At 44.1% G+C, this 5,752-nt stretch overlaps 1 non-coding gene across 1 annotated transcript; it reads right to left on the minus strand.

Annotated features, from left to right (window-relative positions):
• Nucleotides 1-648: 648 nt before the first annotated feature.
• On the minus strand, nt 649-810 carry LOC140468709 (U1 spliceosomal RNA). The gene has a single exon (XR_011955812.1). It is a non-coding gene; the product is annotated as a U1 spliceosomal RNA (small nuclear RNA).
• Between the last annotated feature and the right edge of the window lie 4,942 nt (nt 811-5,752).

Raw genomic sequence — 5,752 nt, forward strand, 5'->3', positions numbered from 1 at the left:
CCATGATGTGAAGACCTCGTGCAGATGTGGAGAATGTTTGGTCAATTAATTTCTGATTTGTATTTTACCTTCTGACTCTCTGTTAATTTCCTGCTGACTTTGTTTCTCGCGTGGGAAATGCGTGACCTCTCTAACTGCACAACGTGCTGTCTGTTGGCGAAGGCAACATCAGATTTACTTTTCATTCGCACTAATATTCTGCTGTGTCGATTGTAAGTACTTTTCTACCGAGGGTTGTTTCCTGGACATCACCTGTGCAATCTGGTCTCCTTCCTATGGAAGGATGTTGTGAAACTTGAAAGGATTCAGAAAAGAATTACAAGGATGTTGCCAGGGATGGAGGATTTGAGCTACAGGGAGAGGCTGAATAGGCTGGGGCTGTTTTCCCTCTCTCCAATACATTGTTTAAAGGGGCATTTTGTGCAATACTTGAATAGGCAGTAAATAGAGGGCAATAGATTTGGTAATTTGAAGCTTGGCTTGTTGCTCTTGTCAAAAGGTTTGAACATAGTGGTTTATTGCAGGATGAAGTAAGACGTGCAGCATATATCCATCAACCTGTTGAACAGATATGTGTGATATACAAGGAAGCTGGACGAAACACAAATGAGCGCCATCTATTGGAAAATCTGCTTTTCGTTTGTAAACCAGGGGAGAGCACGAACGCAGACCCCACTACCACAAATTTTGCAGTCGAGTATCCCACATTTGTGGACATCGCAGGCGTCAGCACACCCGATGTGCAATGGGATAGCCTAGTCCTGGGAGACCCATTTTTAATTTCAAAAATATACTTCCTTCCTAAAATATTTTGATGATCTGGACAATTGTTCATGCAATACATCCGTAATCATTCAATTAAATGGTATACAGAGACAGAGTAATCTTTCATTTATACAGGTCTGTACGCCTACATGTTTAGCTGAGGCGTCAGCAGAGCCCGACTGACTGTGTGGGTCCCCTGATCTTCATGAGCAGGCAGATGTTACACGATGGTCTTTCCCCCCCGAACCTTGCCGGCAGCTACTCCAAGCTTCAGCGCGTCCCTCAACACGTAGTCCTGGGTCTTGGAATGTGCCAGGCTGCAACACTCAGGCGAGGTCAACTCCTTTAGCCGGAAGATTAGAAGGTTTCGGACCGCCCAGAGAGCGTCCTTCACCGTGTTGATACTCCTCCAGGCACAGATGATGTTCATCCTGGTGCGCATCCTTGGGAACAGACCAAAGAGCACGGAGTCCCGCGTCACAGCGCTGCTTGAGATGAACCTCGACAAACACCACTGCATTCCTCTCCAGACTTATTCTGCACAGGCTCATTCTGGAAGGAGGCGTGTGACAGTCTCGTCCTCCCCCCCCCCCCCCCCCCCCGCAGCCACTTCGAGGGCAGCGTGCCGTGTGACTGAGAGTCCAGGCGTATATTAAGGATGTCACAGGCAGATCCTTTCTTATCCAGGTTTTCTGCTGAGTACTTTAAAACGGTCCAGTTCACCAATTCTAAACAATCCCAGGGACTGTCATAACAGCCTCAGGCCAGCATTGCACTTCATTTTGTGAAGAGTCCTCCCATTTCAGCTTCTGCTTGTAAGCTGTTTCCACATGTAAGAGAGACTAAGACATGACGGCACAGCCCCAGAGTGAAGGGGCGACCTTTGGAACTGAGATGAGTATGAATTTCTTCATTGAAGGAATGTTTAATCTGTTGAAATTATTACCGCAGAGGACTGTGGAGACCAGGACATTAAGTGTGTGATGATGCTGATCCTTTGCTGTTCTTATTTTTTTCTTAGAATGTTTGTAAATGCAGAGGTTCTGTGGTGTCGGGTTTTGATGTGTTTTAGGGCCAACTTCATGATATCCAACAGACACTACCTCCGGCAAAAGCTTTTCAAGTAAAAAAAAATACAATGAAAGTGGAGTGGCCAATTCTCACAGCTCAGCTTTACTCTGGGCTGGTTTAGTTTGGTTTGGTGTTAATATGCAGACAGTCTATCAGACTGCTTGTAAAAGGAACAGCTACGTGAAAGTAATTGTTCCGTGCTGAATCTCTCTCCGACATCTCTCCTGTGAGACCCTGCATTTGATTTTACCTGCATAATCAAGAGGTGTTTATGGGGATTTGTGCAGTAATTGAGAACAATTATTAAGTTGGGATAGTCTGTTTGCTTTCACAATGTTGAGTTATTCTGTATTCTGTTACCTTTTGCTGTGTTTCATTCTGTACTCTGGAAATAAGTTCTGTTTTATTTCAATCCGAGGAATATTGACCAGCTCCATCACTCCTGGAATGTCCACTGCACAAATGCTCAGAACAAGTTAGCTCAGAAAAGTTAGGGTTTGGGCTACCGTCTTGAAATGTTTTGAGACGGTCTGGCCTGGTCTGTAACAAATTTATGAAATATAGAGATATATGTGTTTCTAATTGATCATGGAATCAAAAGTTTTGGGGAGAATGCAGGAGAATAGAATTCCCTCATGTCGAAATGTAAGAACGACTGGTTGCGGTGAATGACCTAATTCTGCTCCCACACTATATGACCTAATGATCTAATATGTAACAATGTCAATGTATGGACACAACCAGCTTCAATATTGCATCAATATTACAAACAAGGATGGAAGAAATAGAATCCTTCCTTTCATTGAATATTTCCCTGTCTTGTTTCATTCATTAGGCTTAGGTCCTTGAACTGAAGGAACCGTTCAGCTCTCAGGGTGCAGGAGCTACGGATGCTGATAGTTAGATATTTCGCAGCTTGCCGGAAATGCGCTATTTAGACGAATGTGTGCACCGTGTCCTGCTCAAGGGTTCACATGAACCTTTTCAGGAGAGGGAATATCAAGATCAGACATAGACAGAAACATACGCAAAGGATCACCGAAACACACCCACACTCTCGCACAAGCATATAGGAACATGCAGAAACACATCTACACCCACAAACTCGCGAACACATACACGCAGAACGCATACCTATACACAGAAATGCAGTCAAAGTGAGATATAGGAACATACTGACAAACAAAAGCACACACAATGCGCAGTAACACCATCAATCTGAAACGTGGCAACACATCTGCACACAAACTACAGCAGCATTCCAGCACCCTCAGAACACACTGGAATGAAAACAGAATGCAGAAGGGGCACACCTTCTCACACATGTTCGTGCACACGTCTACACCCAGAAAAACAGTCATACTGAGACACACTCATGTATGGACAGAATGCACACACATCCACACACAAAGAAATGCAGTCATACTGATCATTTAGAGATGTGGTTTTTGGACTGGGGTGTACGAATTTAAAAATCACAAAACATCAGTTTCTGGTCCAACAAATGCATTTGGAATCACTAGATTGCAGACTACTGCTCCTTCACCACTTGGTGAAATTTAGCAGGAATAGTGAGAAATCAGAATAAATCTACACACGCACACACACGCACGCGTGCACACACCCACACACACATATGCATAGAAAGGAACACATTATGTACATGCCAAATGCATACATATCCACACACAGAGAAATACAGTCATACTGAGATATAAGAACACATCTCCACAAAAAGAATCACACCCACAGCCCCACACACAGATATAAAAGAACTCAGCGTAAGAGTAATTAAACATCAACTTGCAAGAATTGACAGTAACTTTATCAGCACACACATAAGCACATTCAAATCGTTACTGAACCACAACCACAATGAGATATAGAAGAGTGGCATTCAGAAACAGAGACACACCTACAGAGAGGCACAGAGAGTTCCTACTATGGGGCACAGAAAGACCTTGACACACGGAGAGACGGACAGGCACAGTCTGATCAATACACTCACCTGCTTATACATGAATATAGTCGGGCAGAGACACACCCCACACTCCAACAATAATGCAATGACACTGAGAGACACACACACATGGTGTAATGGAATCGTCAAGACGTGCTGAGAGTAATCCACACAGACACACACACACACGTACGCACGCACACACACAGACACACAGAGACACACGCACACAAAATCACATGGTCAGTGGACTGTGACCTTACAAACAGCATACACACAGTCAAAAACACGACAGCTTCACAATGTGCAAAGTACACACAGATAAGCAATCACAAAGGCACAGTAACATACACCCACATAAGAACGCTTACCTTCACGGGAACACTCATACAACACTGAATAACATATCCAAATATATAAACACATGGATGGAAATTCACCAAAATACTACCCAATACGCACAAAGGGAAACCAACACACAGATTCATAAACACAGTCATGATGTCTCACACTCAGGGACATATCTAATGACAAAAACTTAGGGACGCACAAACAAAGTGAGATCCCCACAAAGGCAATGAAATACACCCCCTATACAGAGACACACAGAGAACGTCACACACTAAAAGGGAGACGCATGAAAACACTTCCCACACAGTCACAGACAGAAGAAAGGAAGACGATCAAACTCCAACAGACGTCAGTACAGTAATGTGTCAACGTATTGTCGGCTGCATCTCTGCACTTTGTAGTTTGCAAAATCACTGACTGGGGAAGGATCAGTGAATGAGGGGATCAGGAAGTGCTTTGAATCATTGCAAGTGAGCTTGTTGTAAACTGTGAAAAGTGCCTGTCATCGGCTTTGTGAGAGAAAGACACAGAGAGAGAGAGTCACAGAGGGACCGGGAAAGAGATAGACAGGGAGAAAAAGAAGGATAAACATAGAGGAATACAGTGAGTCAGACAGATAGATAGACAGGTAGAGAGACAGATCGATGCAGACAGAGAGGGGCACACAGAGCGAGACAAAATGAGAGAAAGAGGCACAGCAAGAAACTGAGAGATGGGGATCAGCGTGAGAGAGGAACAAAGACAGACAGGTGAGGTAGAGAGAGAGAGAAAGCAAATTTTTTGTGAAGTAAGTAGACAGGAGGTGGACTCAATAAACTCTCTCAAAAACAAATGTGCTTCTCCAACAACCAACTCAGATGAGGTGATCAATGGCACCCGGAACCTTTCCCTGCTGGTTGTAATAAAGTGTTTATTGTGAGCTGAACACAGAGAGTCTGACAATCATCATGGTACAGGAACGACTGCTTCTGCCCGACCCCCTCCTCCCCTGCAGGAGAAATGCAGAGACCCATTCTTCTGGTCTTTAACACTCATCCAAAGGGCACTCTGTGAAGACCCAATATTCCAGATGAAGCCATCACTCGCAGCCAACCCGATATTTAGAATCACTCCTCCAGCCTCTTTCCATCCTCTTTCCATCATAAGTGAAGAATTTACGTGACCAGAACTTCGCACTGAACTTGGGCAGAATCGCTGCATAAAAGAATGTGTTCGTGCTGCAGATTAATTTCCTCAGCATTTCTGCCATCAAAGTAAACTGGAATAGATGAGCGTTCTTCCAACGATATGCTTGTTTAGTGCTAAAGTTTCAGGTGTTTCCCGCCTGCGCTAACCACAGAAGTACAAAGTTGATGGATATAGTGATGAGAGATATTACCGACTTCCTCAGGCTCTCCATATCTGTGTCTTTGTGACTCTCTCCATTCCTCTGACCCCTCGGGCTCTTGCAGACTCGACTGGCCACTGAAATGTACCTGACAGTCAAAGTGTTCATCAACAGAAGTAACACGAATGGAATGAAAAGGGCTAAAATGATTTCAAACCAGTTATATCACAGCCTTCTGGGATCAGTAAAAATAACTTGACTTTGTTTCGCAGTACCTC

The sequence above is a fragment of the Chiloscyllium punctatum genome, chromosome 47 (genome assembly GCF_047496795.1).
Source record: "Chiloscyllium punctatum isolate Juve2018m chromosome 47, sChiPun1.3, whole genome shotgun sequence".
NCBI classification, from domain to species: domain Eukaryota; kingdom Metazoa; phylum Chordata; class Chondrichthyes; order Orectolobiformes; family Hemiscylliidae; genus Chiloscyllium; species Chiloscyllium punctatum.